Consider the following 15228-nt stretch of genomic DNA (forward strand, 5'->3'; position numbering starts at 1 on the left):
ATGTCCGTACGTCCATTTTAAAAATGTTGATTTTTCTACTTTTTTAACAACAAATTTTTATGTGATCTAATTATCCGTTTGATCTAATTTTTGGTATATTGATTCCTGGTACAACAAAGTACAATATTATAAATGAAGCAATTCTATAATCAAGTTCTAAAAATTTAAGTATGTCCATTTACTTACAATTTTGCTTCGACTCTTATACTTTTATATTCTGATTATTCAGTTCTGACACTATACAAGTGTTAACGTTTCAGTGCTTCGCTTTTATAGATGTTGTCATCCTTTTTTTTTAAGTTGAATAATAGTTTTTTACGCTATTTATTAAATTTTATGTACTTTATATTAAAACTTTGGGTAACTTCCTAAAAAATAGATATTTCCTTGGACTTACAGAAGCTCTACTGTAAGAATCCTTTTACTGCGGTTATCACAATCTTTAGCTACAGATAGGTAGACACACTGCCAGCTGGCAACTTGTAAATGGCAATATAGAATTACTTATTTTTATTTAAACCTTCGTCTGAGCTTCTTTTTTTTCATTTCCAACCTTGTTTCAAAAAAGAAAAAAATCATTTCAATTATTGTAGTTTTGACTTTAAAATCACCTTTAACAAACAACTAACACTAATATCATAGAAGATCAATTAAAAACACTTCAAATATTGAAGTTAACTTTTGGGTTTCTAGATAATTGTAAATTGTTCATGTAATCTCTTAAGCCTTACTACATAATACAGTGTTCTATTTGGTTTAAAATGATGAGACCTTGTTAATACTGCGATACCAATGGATATAACTAACTTTTTGGTTTAAACATATAGTAGGTTGCGTGTTTTTTTGGGGACAAATTAAATATTTTGAAATCTATAATACAAAGTAGCTTGATGTCTGTCTTTCTGTATGTCCGTCCGTCCGTCCGTCTGAAGCTTAAGATCTCGGTAACCACTGTCCGATCGGATTCTACTCTTCAGGGAATATACCTACTGGTCCTGTGGTGGTTTTAGGCTATTATTTTCTTGAGGGGTGGGACACCATCAACCCCTCGCAAAAATGAAAAATCCCCCCCCATTTTTTTTTTTTTTGCAGAAGATTTCCTTGGTCCTTTTTTTTGCTGAAGATTTCCTTGGTCCTTTTTTAATGCAGAAGATTTCCTGGGTCCTTTTACGAATTTCGCCTAAATTTTTTTTTGATCATCTCTTAGGGCAAAGCCCCTAGAGGCTCGGGGCGAAGCCACTAGTAGGTCATATTGTATGAATACATCCGTCCGTTAAGAATATATCAACATTATTTTTTAAATTTTTTGCATGTTATGTACATTTTTAAAAGCGTAGCAACTCTAATATTATTAAAAGATGCATGTTTTAAAAATTATCCTTTTTTACAAGGAATGATAATCCTTTTTACTTGTTTTATGGAATACGGATTCCTAGTACTTAGTACCATTAGGTATAATGTTATCATCCTTGAAACAGCACTCTTGAAAGAAAGAAAGAGAGAGTAAGAAAGATAGACAGGCAAAAATATAAAGAGAGAGAGAGAGAGAGTGTGAGAGAGAGAGAGATTTATACGTTAAAATACTAGAAAAAGAGAGAAAAATAGTGACAGAAAGAGAAAGAGAGAGATTTATAAGTTAAAATACTAAAAAAATAGAGACAGAAAGATAGAATGAGAAAAAGAGAAATCATCTCCTTCATGTATCTATTAAATTCTCTGCTAGGTTCAGCGGAGACACTACATGTGTAAGCCTACAAGTCTCTCAGCGGAGACACTACATGTGTAAGCCTACAAGACTCTCAGCGGAGACACTCCATGTGTGTAAGCCTACAAGACTATCAGAGAGATGACAGAACCAACCCAGACAAATATCAGAGGGGGAGGGGAAGGGGTTGAACTTTTGGATGTTCAAATGAACAAGGACAATTTTGTCTAGGGTTGAGCCGGATATCCGGTCTGGCCGGTTATCCGGTCATTTTCAATATCCGGCCGGATACCGGATATTAAAACTATCCAGTTATATAATATCCGGCTGATTTTTGACTCCGGATATCCGGTTATTCGTCCGGATATCCGGTAATTTGCCGAATATCGAACGTTAGTCAGATATCCGGCCGGAACCGGATATCTGGGTTTAGAAATCAGTCCGGTATCCGGCCAAAAAAGTATCCGGCCTAACCCTAATTTTGTCCATAAGCAGCAATAAAATAAGAACTTGAAAGAGATAAATATCATGACAAAAAATCTTGAAAAAAATAAAAAATATGTTTTTCTATTACATAAATCTGTTAATGAACAAGGAAAAGAAAATTCATTACGTACTCTTTTATTTTATTGGTATATAATTTTTTTTAACTTCAAGTGAAAATAGGAGGCGCTGGAAAGTATCATGTGTGACGTCATAAAAATACGTCTAAAAAGGAGGGTTGAGAGAAAAATTTGGAAAGGAAACTTCTAAAAAAGAGATGGATTTAGGCGTATTTTTATGACGTCACACATGACACTTTCCAGTGCTTTAAAAATGGCATTGAATAACTAGAAGTTAACAAAAAAATTGGTTTAATTATTAAATCAACTTTTTTGTTAAAACACCGAGTTTTATTTGTGAGAGTGTGGGTTATAGTGGCTCATAGAATATACTTTTGGACGACACACACACATACACACATATTATACATACACACACACACACACACACACTTATTCTGTGTATGAGACGGCCGACAATATATGAGTCGGGCTACTTTTGCGCAAATTGTGAATAAGAACAAGAACAGCTTAGTCCACAAGTAGCGCAGTAATACATTATAAATCTAGATTTTTATATTATAACCAGAGTTTCTGTTTCCTGTTTTCCTGTTTTCTGTTTCTGTTTCCTGTTTGTCAATCAAAGTTATTTTTGTTCCTCGCTTAAAAAGGTCATCATGATCTTTACAACTTTACCTGTCTATTTGATAATTTTATCATATCATACTATAAAGTTTCTTGTCTATCTAGTAAATGTACAACTACCTGCCCCAAGTGGCAGAGACCCTTTTCGTTTGCTAGGAATTTATTTTTTTTGTAGGGACTCTGCTGTGTTTAAATTTTCGACGCTATTAGTTGATTTCAAAGACCCAATACAAAATCAGGATATAGTCCTTTCCCGCAGGGGAAAGATACATGACCCTCTATTATTTTACTTAATGGCTATATATCTTTCTATCAACAATTAACCCTTTGTTATTATAAATTTAATTCTTGAATAATTTCAATCAGTTTGTTTATCCTTTTTTAACTATCCATCTATCTATTTTTTTCCTTGTCTGTCTATCTATCTATCTATCAGTCCTGTGAACCCTTCTGCTTGTTACACAGTTTTTAATTAAAGACAATTTGGTCCATTCAATTTCAGAGTTTGTGTACAATTTGCCAAATAAACTTTTTCAATTAGACACTCACACACACACAGAGAGAGAGAGAGAGAGAGAGAGAGAGAGAGAGAGAGAGAGAGAGAAGAGAGAGAGAGAGAGAGAGAGAGAGAGAGAGAGAGAGAGAAATAAAGAGAGAGAGAGAGAGAGCAGTTATTCTGCTAGACATATGTGCTTAGAATTGGAGTTTTGTTTTGTTTTTAGATATATTTTGGATTTAACATTTTAGTAGCTTTGCTTTCAGGAGGTATGGGTTATTATTCAGAGTTTCGGTTTGTAAGAATTAAATATTCTTAATTAGCAAATATGCAACTTATGCAGAATTCTTTTTTGATTCAACTCATTTCGGCGTTCACAGGAGCCATCCAAAATCTAGAGAGGTTTTTTTCTATAGGTACCAAACAATGCTATAACACATTCTTATTGCTTTTTTGCTCAGAAACATAGCTCCTATTTCAGATAAGCTTAAAAGAGAATCTTTTTAATGTAGTTTTTTTATAGTTCGGAAGGAAAAATCATCACAGGAAAAAATCCCCTAATTACTTTTTTTATCTGTTTATATGGCTATGCATGTAACATTCAATCTATCCATTTATATGTCCATATATCCATCTATCTTTTTTTTACCTTTTACATGCATTAATCTATCTAATATCTTTATCTAGGGTATAAAAATTATTTTATTGCAATCATGCCCCCTATTATATACTGTCCTCTAAAATAGCTATCTAACTATCTATCTTGCTAACTATATATCTATTTATCTATCCATCCAAACCCCTTGTCTTTATGTAGGTTATAATTATTATTTCATTGCAATCAGGCCCCCTATTCTATACTAAACATCTATCTTTCTCTCTATCTAAATAAGTATATATCTATTTTCTATTTATCCAAACCCCCTTGTCTTTATCTAGTGTATAATTATTATTTCATTGCAATCAAGCCCCCTATTCTAACTAAACATCTATCTTTCTCTCTATCTAAATAAATATATATCTATTTATCTATCTATCCAAACCCCTTGTCTTTATCTAGTGTATAATTATTATTTCATTGCAATCAAGCCCCCTATTCTATACTAAACATCTATCTTTCTCTCTATCTAAATAAGTATATATCTATTTTCTATCTATCCAAACCCCCTTGTCTTTATCTAGTGTATAATTATTATTTCATTGCAATCAAGCCCCCTATTCTAACTAAACATCTATCTTTCTCTCTATCTAAATAAATATATATCTATTTATCTATCTATCTAAACCCCTTGTCTTTATCTAGTGTATAATTATTATTTCATTGCAATCAGGCCCCTACAGTACACTTACCTCTATACATATATCTATCTAGCTCACTAACTATATATCTATTTATCTATCTATCTAAACTCCTTGTCTTTATGTAGGTTATAATTATTATTTCATTGCAATCAGGCCCCTACAGTACACTTACCTCTATACATATATCTATCTATCTCACTAACTATATATCTATTTATCTATCTATCTAACCCCCTTGTCTTTATCTAGTGTATAATTATTATTTCATTGCAATCAGGCCCCTACAGTACACTTACCTCTATACATATATCTATCTATCTCACTAACTATATATCTATTTATCTATCTATCTAACCCCCTTGTCTTTATCTAGTGTATAATTATTATTTCATTGCTATCAGGCTCCCTACAGTACACTTACCTCTATACATATATCTATCTATCTCACTAACTATATATCTATTTATCTATCTATCTAACCCCCTTGTCTTTATCTAGTGTATAATTATTATTTCATTGCTATCAGGCTCCCTACAGTACACTTACCTCTATACATATATCTATCTATCTCACTAACTATATATCTATTTATCTATCTATCTAACCCCCTTGTCTTTATCTAGTGTATAATTATTATTTCATTGCTATCAGGCTCCCTACAGTACACTTACCTCTATACATATATCTATCTATCTCACTAACTATATATCTATTTATCTATCTATCTAACCCCCTTGTCTTTATCTAGTGTATAATTATTATTTCATTGCAATCAGGCCCCTACAGTACACTTACCTCTATACATATATCTATCTATCTCACTAACTATATATCTATTTATCTATCTATCTAACCCCCTTGTCTTTATCTAGTGTATAATTATTATTTCATTGCTATCAGGCACCCTACAGTACTCTTACCTCTATACATATATCTATCTATCTCACTAACTATATATCTATTTATCTATCTATCTAACCCCCTTGTCTTTATCTAGTGTATAATTATTATTTCATTGCAATCAGGCCCCTACAGTACACTTACCTCTATACATATATCTATCTAGCTCACTAACTATACATCTATTTATCTATCCATCCCAACCCCTTGTCTTTATGTAGGTTATAATTATTATTTCATTGCAATCAGGCCCCCTATTGTAAACTGTCCTCTAAACTTTAGTCTTTCATTACTATTTAACAAGGACAATTATGTAACTAAGTTGCACAGAAGCGTGGCTAAACCAAAAAACAAATTGTATAATAAGTTGTATAATAATATTTTGAGTCATTATTGAGTCATTAAAATATAAGCAAAAACCTATATAACTTTTAAAGGACAGAATACACTATCAAATATCTTTTTAAAAATTATAACATAAATCTAATAAAATTTAGTTTTCTTTAACGGTTAACCTATCCATCTATCTTACATAGTATGTACCTATCTATCTATCTATGTCATCAAGTATCTACCTATCTATCTATCTATCTCAGCAAGTATCTACCTATCTATCTATCTATGTCATCAAGTATCTACCTATCTATCTATCTATCTCAGCAAGTATCTACCTATCTATCTATCTGAGCAAGTATCTATCTATCTTTGTTGCAGTAAAGTAAATCTAAATGTTTAAAAGTTTGTGAAACTAGCCACATACAAATTCTGGTGTGCAATTATGTCCGCACATGTTTCACATTATCAAATTACTAGCGACTACGCCCATAGAGGCCTCTAGTGGCACTTTAAAAGTTTGGTTAAAAATATACGATACCTTGCAATGTTTCGAAGGAGTCTCTACCAATATTCTACAATACTTTGTAACATTACGTAAGAGTCTCTATTCGTGAGAAAAAAATTCGATTTATTGTGATTTCTCTTAGGGAGGGTGGTGGTACCCTCCCCCAAAATAATTATAAACCTTTACGGGAACTATGAGAAGGTATCCTGTTAAGGAGAACCCGATCAGTTCAGCGGTTAGCGAGATCCTTCGGTACTTTAGTATAAGGATAATGGTCCTTATAACAGAATAATAGGATCTCTGTCTGTCTATGTGTGTTGTATGTGTGTGTGTACCGAAGGATCTTCCTAACCACTAAATCGATATGGTTCTCCTTTACAGGGTAGCTTCTCATAGGTACTGGGAAGGTTTATAACTATTTTGGGGGATGGTACCACTACCCTCCCAAGAAAAATCAGTTATTATGTCATTAAATTGTCGATATTATGTTAGTTATGACCTCTTTAGGTTATTTGTATATCAATTGAATAGAGCAGTTTTGACAGGGCGATCTAATTATTGATTAATATGCTGGTTTGTATTTTCGGGAAATTTATTTTAAAAACAAGGATGACAACATCCATAAAAGCGAAAACCTGAAACGGTAGGACAAACGGACATTAACACTTGTATAGTGTTAAATCAGTATACCAAAAATCAGAACAATCGGATAATTAGATCACATAAAAATTAGTTGATAAAAATGTAAAAAATCAACATGTTTAAAATGGACGTACGGACATTCTGGTAATGATTATAGAGTTGCTACGCTTTCTAAATCGTACCTAACTACTACAGGAATCACCATGCAAAATTTGAAATCGACAGAACAATTCTAACATGCCTAAATTAATGAAAAAAGCTATCCATCTCAGATGTACGGACGGACCGACCCTTATTATAGAAAAGCTTCGCTTTTAATAACATGTCGATATTATGTCAGCCACGATGACCACTTTTTATTATTAAATTAATATAGTCAACATAAAATAAATAAAAAGAATGCCAATTTGACCGGGCAATCTCGAAATTTTGAAATATTAAAAGTTATACGGAATTAAATGCACACCTCAAATTCTAACTTATTCCTCTTGTAACTTATCCTTCTCTTCTCTCTATTTTATCTCTTTTCTATCCATTTTTTATAATTTTTTCAAATATTTTTTCAGTTTTATCTTATCTTATTTATCTTTCTTTCTCTCATTATCTAGTTATCTTTTTCGTTCATCTTTTTTTCAATTATTTGATTTATTACTTATTTTATTTTAAGTGATAAGTACATCTATGTATTTTTTTATTTTCTCATTTTTTACTAGTCTCTTTATATCTCTATCTGTTTCTCTATCTATCTAACTAACCGCTGAACCTGGCGGAGAATTTAATAGATACATGAAGAAGATTATTTCTCTTTTTCTCATTCTTTCTTTCTGTCTATATTTTTCTCTATATATCTTCTCTCTCTCTCTCTCTCTCTCTCTCTCTCTCTCTCATTTTAGTTAAAATAAAACTCAAATATAATTCTAATGTCCCCTCTTTTCAGTGTGTATCTATTTTTCAATCTCTCTTACAACTTTTTCAAACTTTTTCTGTATTTCATTGAAATTCAGCACAAGTTTTTCTTCTTTAAGCCCTATTTCATATTTTTGCCCCATCTCTAAATATTTAAGTAATTTTTTCTTTCATAATATCTTTTTTATTCAGTTTATATGATTTTAGATAAACTTAGAACTTTTTTTTCTCAAGATTTAAATGTTCACATGGAACACTTTTTTTGTTGTTAGAAGTCAAGTAACTCTATAATTCGAAATGTCCTTTCAACGTGAAGATTGATTTTCTTGGTTTATAGTAAAGAATAAAGTAAACAACTTCTATACAGAATTTGTCATTTACTTAGCTACTATTTAAGATAATAGCGGCTGCGCCCCTAGCACCTAGGGGCTCTATATTCAGAGGGCACAAAAATAGCCTAAACCCTAAAGACTTATTTAAAAAAAAAAAAATAGCCTAAAACCCTCTCAGAGTCTATATTAAGAGGCTTCACTGTAAAGAAGAACCATATCGGTTCAGCGGTTAGCGAGATCCTTCGCTACAGACAAAAAAGCTTATTCATTTATATTATTGGATACTTCAACGAATATAAATTGTGCATTAAGCTTTCTCTTAAAATACATTCATTTTTACAATTTCAAAATGTTATAAAAATGTCTTATTTCACATATACTTTCATTCTACTTTATTTTTTACTAGCGGCTACGCCCCTAGAGGCCTCTAGGGGCACTTAAGGAGGAGAGAGTCGAATTTAATAATTCAATTTCTTATTTTAGATTTTAAAAGAAAAAGTGAAAAAAACCTTCCCGGGACCTATGAGAAGCTACCCTGTTAAGGAGAACCCGATCGGCTTAGCGGTTAGCGAGATCCTTCGGTACAAACATACAAACACACAAACAGACAAACATCCTGTTACTTTATTATAAGGATTGTTCTATCTGAACATAAGTGAAAGGAGGTGCATGGGAATTGTTTCCTCTTTTTTATCCCCTTATTGTTCGTCACACCCTCATGGCAAAACTCTGTACACACAAATCTTGTTTAAAAATCATTAAGATGACAGGCTAATTTACTTACTAAATTGTACAAACTTTTATAACTTAATGTCAAATAATCCCTTAGAAGCAGTATATTTTGCCCTTGCACCTTTAAAACTTGAATACATTCTCGGACTACTGGGTATATGTTACCTTAAAAGTACATTGTACAAAATATATCAATATAACAGCCACCCTCTTCCAAAGAAAGTTTATGGTACGGAAGATAGTAGGATTAAATCATGTCGGGTTGCAGGGGTTGGATAGTGGAAAATATACTGTTTTTATAGGGATACTCAATCGAAATACTCAAGGCAAATTAGAAACATCATTCATGGAGATTCTTTTTATAATAAGAAATAATTTACATTATTTGCAATGCTATACTAACTTAGTCAGTCCGTTTTAACCGCCTTTCTAATAAAAGTTATTTTTTACTAATATTAACGTTATCAATTAATTCCTAAGACGTCAAATCACTTCTGTTTAATTAGACCCCTCTTGTTATGAATATTGACATTTTTGTTGAAATAAGCATGCAAAAGTTTATTGTATCCTCCATAAACCTTTCCCTAAATCTCTGAATTAAATGAGGGATGGTAGAACCAAGTAGTTGCTGAAAAAAAATATTTCACAGTGAGAAAAACTATTCAAATCAGAGTTTTAAAAAGCCTTAAAAAATAAGATCTGTAGACTTTCATATGAAAAGTTTGATATAAAAAGATTAAAAATATCCCAATAAACCAAAGTTTTAGAAAACCGAAGATATAAACATGTAATATCTTTCTTGGGTCTATCACCTTAAGATAGTTCATTATCTCCTATATTGAATTAATAAAAAACAAGCCACCCATAAATAAATATATCTACCATGAAAAAATTAAATTGATTAGTCCATAGAGCAAAACTTTATATTTGGTAGAACATAAAATATCCAACTTCCACTATAAAACAATAAATACCAGCTTATACCAAAGACGAAATTAAATCGGAAAAAAACACGCAACCTATACGTAATTTTAGCTTTCGTTTGGGGCCAACACTTGAATTGACGACCTTTACTTCTTCCCCTCCCCCCCCCCCCCCCCAACCCCAAATATTATTTTAATTTATTTCGCTTGTTGGTTATTCCGTATTCCTGAACAAATACCCATGTAGTATTATGTTAACTTGCGATTTTTTTCGGCCAAGGCATTGCTTTAAATACCTGCTACTCTTGTCAAGCGTATGCTAAAGAAGATGTAAGAACATTCGTGAAAAATCCGCGAAAATTTCATTGTTATTTTAGTGGATTTGTGTTAAATATTCTTGGTCTGTTCCTAGGCACATAATTCTTGAAGGATTTATCCTGTCAACACCCAGCCGCCAGCGGTTGGGTAATACAGCTGTTTTCCAGTATCGCTTTGAAACCGATTAATAACCGGTTCATAGCTTTACTGAAAATTTATGTATATATAATATATCATTGTATTACACCCAGTTTTTTATGAATATAAAAATGCACAATCATTAGATTAAAACCAGTTTTTAGCCCGTGCCTTTAGTATATCAGGGCTAAAAACTGGTCTTAATATTAAAATTGTACATTTCATATCCGCGGAAAGCTGTGTATAATACGATGCGATAAATAACTATTCTTGTTCATAACAGCATTATAAAAAGGACTTTAACGTTGTACCAACTGCTGCTGCTATGCTAGATGCAGATCGACATAATAAAAGCATTGTTGGGTCTAACAAAGGTCTTACAATCAATACATTATTGGAAGAGATTTAAAGGGATAAGACAATGGCCGATAAATTGATGTACATTCCCAGAGATGATACAGACAGTTCCCTCTTCTGTAGATTACAATTAATGAAATTGAAACGTTTAGACATTTAACTTAAGATTTAACCAATCAAAATTCAATTAAAAAGTTGTAAAACGAACAAATAAGAAAACGGTATTAAAAACTTTAGGAACTAGTGTAATAAACAGTCCATGGTCCCCGTCCTTCCTGGATTAGTTGTCTACAATGGTTGCTTCGGTAATGCAACTAAATAGATGACATCTGGACATATGAGAAGCTTCAAAGTAAAGTAGAACCATATTAGGCCGGCGTTAAGAGAGTTCTCAAGGTTCAGACAGACAGACATACTGTCACTTGTAAATAAGGATAGCCTGAGTGATTGGAGAGGAAAAACAAATATATTGTTTTAAATCTTTGTCTGTTTAGTTATAAAGATCAAAATCTATCCCTTTCTTTATGATAGACAATACAGAAATAGAGAGAGAGAACCAAAAAAGGAAAATGTACAAGAAAAAAGGAATTAAAAAGTGGACAGAAAAGAGAGAGAAAAAATGAGGATAGTCATTTCCAAAAAAATTCGTTTTGAATCTTTGAATCTAAAAATTTTAACTAAAGCGGGACAGCGGAAAGTGTCATGTATGACTTTAAAAAAATATGTCTAAAAAGAAAGGATGAGAGGAGAAGTTGGAAAGGAAACCCTTTAAAAAAGATATAGATAATAGAGGTATTATTATGACGTAACACATGACACTTTCCGCTGTCTCAACTAAACAGTTGATAATTCCGCTAATTTTCTTAATAGATGATAATGTGAGGATGGGGAGGTTGTAGTTGAAATCAACAAAACGGTTAGGAAAATTGCTTTTTAGTAGACCAAGGCATTCTCCAATTCAACAAGATATTCATTTGTTCCTTTTAAATAGATTTGAACCGAGAAACAAACCAATATTGGTAGCTTACTTAATTGACTTATATTTACCAGAGACCACTAGATAGACAGACAAACAGACAGTCCAAATTAAGATGTAGAGTAGCCTCGCTTCTAAAAAAAAGGGTATAGAAATTTGTTGAAGGATTTATTCTGTCAGAACATTTTATAAAACTTTCTCAACATTTTGCCCATATCATATCATTCTATCTATCTATCTATCTATCTATCTATCTATCTATCTATCTATCCATCTATCTATCTATCCATCTATCTATCTATCAATCTATCTATCTATCTATCTATCTATCTATCTATCTATCTATCTATCTATATATATATCTATCTATCTATCTATCTATCTATCTATCTATCTATCTATCTATCTATCTATCTATCTATCTATCTATCTATCTATCTATCTATCTATCTATCTATCTATCTATCTATCTATCTATCTATCTATCTATATATATATCTATCCATCTATCTATCTATCTATCTATCTATCTATCTATCTATCTATCTATCTATTTGTTCTATATATTTATCTATCCATATATATATTTATATATCTATCTATCCATATATATATTTATATATCTATCTATCTATCTATCTATTTATCTATCTATATAACTAGATTTAATAGCTAATCTATTGCTGTTTCTGCCAATAATGTGGTAGTGGTAAAAAAGTTAATTTTCGCTCAATCCAATTTGTCAATAAGCTCATTTCCTATCCTGCAGGGTTTAGGGATACATAAATTGAGGATAAAACAATCTCCTTCAAATTAAGCTTAAATAGAAACTCATTCTAACCATTAAATCGATATATTATTACTAAATGTTGCACCAGATTTTCATGTACTCTGATAAAATAATGCTCACAGCTGGATAAATAATGATGTGCCCCATCCACTCCCCCACCTACTGAGCTGACCTATAAATAAGGTTTATATTAGCAAGCTAAATTGACTTCAAATATTCCCATGTAAATATATCCACATATATTCTATATCCATTAACATTATGTATAGGACTATAATTATTAGAATATTTTTTAGGGAGTTTATTTATCTTTTATTTTCTGTATTCTTATACTTTGATACATTAGAAAATACAAATTTATTGAAATAAAACTACTCTAAAAGTCATTCATTCTTTAATTTTATATTACCAAAAGACTACATTAAAATTACACTTGTAAGAAGTTCTTTATAGTGCCTATTAAAAAGGGGATAAATTAAAAATTGTTGGCCAAAGTATCCCAAATGACGTCACATTAGAATAATTGACTTTTCGGGAAAAATAGAAAATGTTAATTGGTTTTACTAATTTATGAATGACTACATATTTGATTAGGTAATAATTACATATTGATAAAATAACAGCAATACATTGATATATTGAGAGGGGGTGGTGCGATTTTGTATTTGGGGGTATAAACTCACCCCAATACAAATATAACAGACGTATCTTTGCTTAACAAATGAGAAGCAATAGAATAGAATAGGTTCTATCACATTGAGAAATTTACATCCAGGGATATTAAGGGATAAGACAATGGACGTTAAATTAATGACATCCCCAATTATGACAAACAAAAAAGCATCTTCTCTAAATTAAAATTATTTATTTAAAAGTTAGGACAGTGCTGGTTTGATCAACCAAACATGATTTAAATAAAGTACAAAAAGGTTTTAAGGCAACAAAGTTTTAAAAATGTAGGTACTAGTATTTTTTACAGTCCAGTATACCCTCCATTCCTGTTCATGGTAATATTATTATAAGCACCAAGTGGAGCACATGAAACCTCCATCCAAAGCGTCAATGCTGGTTAGGTGAGGTTATTTCAATTGTGTACCCCAATAAGATTAGGTCAACACTTTGTAAATTAATAGTTTTTGTTTTGAATTATTGGTGATTTCTCTTTGGAGGATGATGGTAACCTCCTTCAAAATAGTCATAAACCGTCCCAGGACCTATGATAAGGCTACACTGTAAAAGAGAACCATATCGGTTCAGTGGTTAGCGAGACAAACACACAGTCAGATCCTTTTACTTTATTATAAGGAATCTCGGCTACGCGCCTAGAGGCCTCTAGTGGCGCTTTAAATATTTTTTAAATGATACGATACCTATCTATGTTGCTTTCAAGTCTATATGATACCTTGCTATGTTGCGTTCGAGTCTCTATAGGTAAAAAATATATTTTTTTGTGCTTTCTCTTGGGAGGGTGGTGGTACCCTGTAAAGGAGAATTATGTTGGTTCAGCGTTTAGTGAGATCCTTCGGTACAAACATACAAACACACAAACAGACATCCTGTTATTTTAGTATAAGGATAACAACATCAGTTAGTAGCGAAGCACAAACAAAATCATGGATGGTTAAACGGAAAAGGTGATTGATAGAGCAAATGTTTGGTGGTCATAGAATAGATAACAAAGAATTAAAAGTTTTTTTTTCTCCGGTATGGCGTCGAAACCTATCAATATCCGCTGGATTAGAACTTGTACTCAGCCATACTAATAATCATGTATAGCATCGTATTATAGAATTTTTCCCATGAAAATAAAAAGAAAAATCATAAAACTGGTTTTCATCTTATATACTTTTCATTTTGATATCCGTGGAAAGCTGCCTAAAATACGATGCGATAAGATGAATAACAATTCAAAAATAGTCTTAAGGAAGGTAGGGGGGGCGGATAATGCTTTGAAGTTTCGGAAGAGTACCATTTATACAGAACGTAGAAATAAAATACTTTTACCATATATTTGATTAGAAAAAAAATGAGTACTTTTTTGTAACACAGCTACTCTATAATTAGATATTTTTAACTGACTGGTAATGATTGCATATGTGTGTAGTTTACTTAGAAGCAGGGAGGGGCCATTGAACTGTAGGTTATACTGGCAACCAAAGTTTTATTATCATATTTTCTCAATAGTTTGCTCAAAACTTTGGGAACTTTTATTGAAATATCTTATAAAAAAAGGACATTGCTGACATATAACAGACATGCAATTTTATTTTTCATTATACCTATAAAAGTGGTCACATAATAACATCAAAAAGAAGTCTTATTGCCCCCCAAAACTATTTTCTAGTTAATTTGCTTGTTGGTTATACCTTATACCTGATATCTATCTATCTAGGACTAAGATTTAGCTTCTAGAAAAGATAATAATCGTTAATTACTTTTACTGCAAAGTATTGGTTTCTCTCACCTTTTTCTCAACATCTTTTCCAAACATTTGTAAAAGCGAAGCTTTTCTATAATTAGGGTCGTTCCGTTCGTCCTCTGTTCGTTTATTAGAATTGTACTATCGATTTCAAACTTTGCATGATGATTCCTATAACAGTTAGATATAATCTATAATCGTAACCAGAAAGTCCGTAAACTTTTAGATTAAACTTTAATTAAACCTTTAAAATAACAGTGTTCA

The sequence above is a fragment of the Acartia tonsa genome, chromosome 7, assembly GCF_053477335.1.
Source record: "Acartia tonsa isolate MP-2025a chromosome 7, ASM5347733v1, whole genome shotgun sequence".
Classification (NCBI taxonomy): Eukaryota; Metazoa; Arthropoda; class Copepoda; order Calanoida; family Acartiidae; genus Acartia; species Acartia tonsa.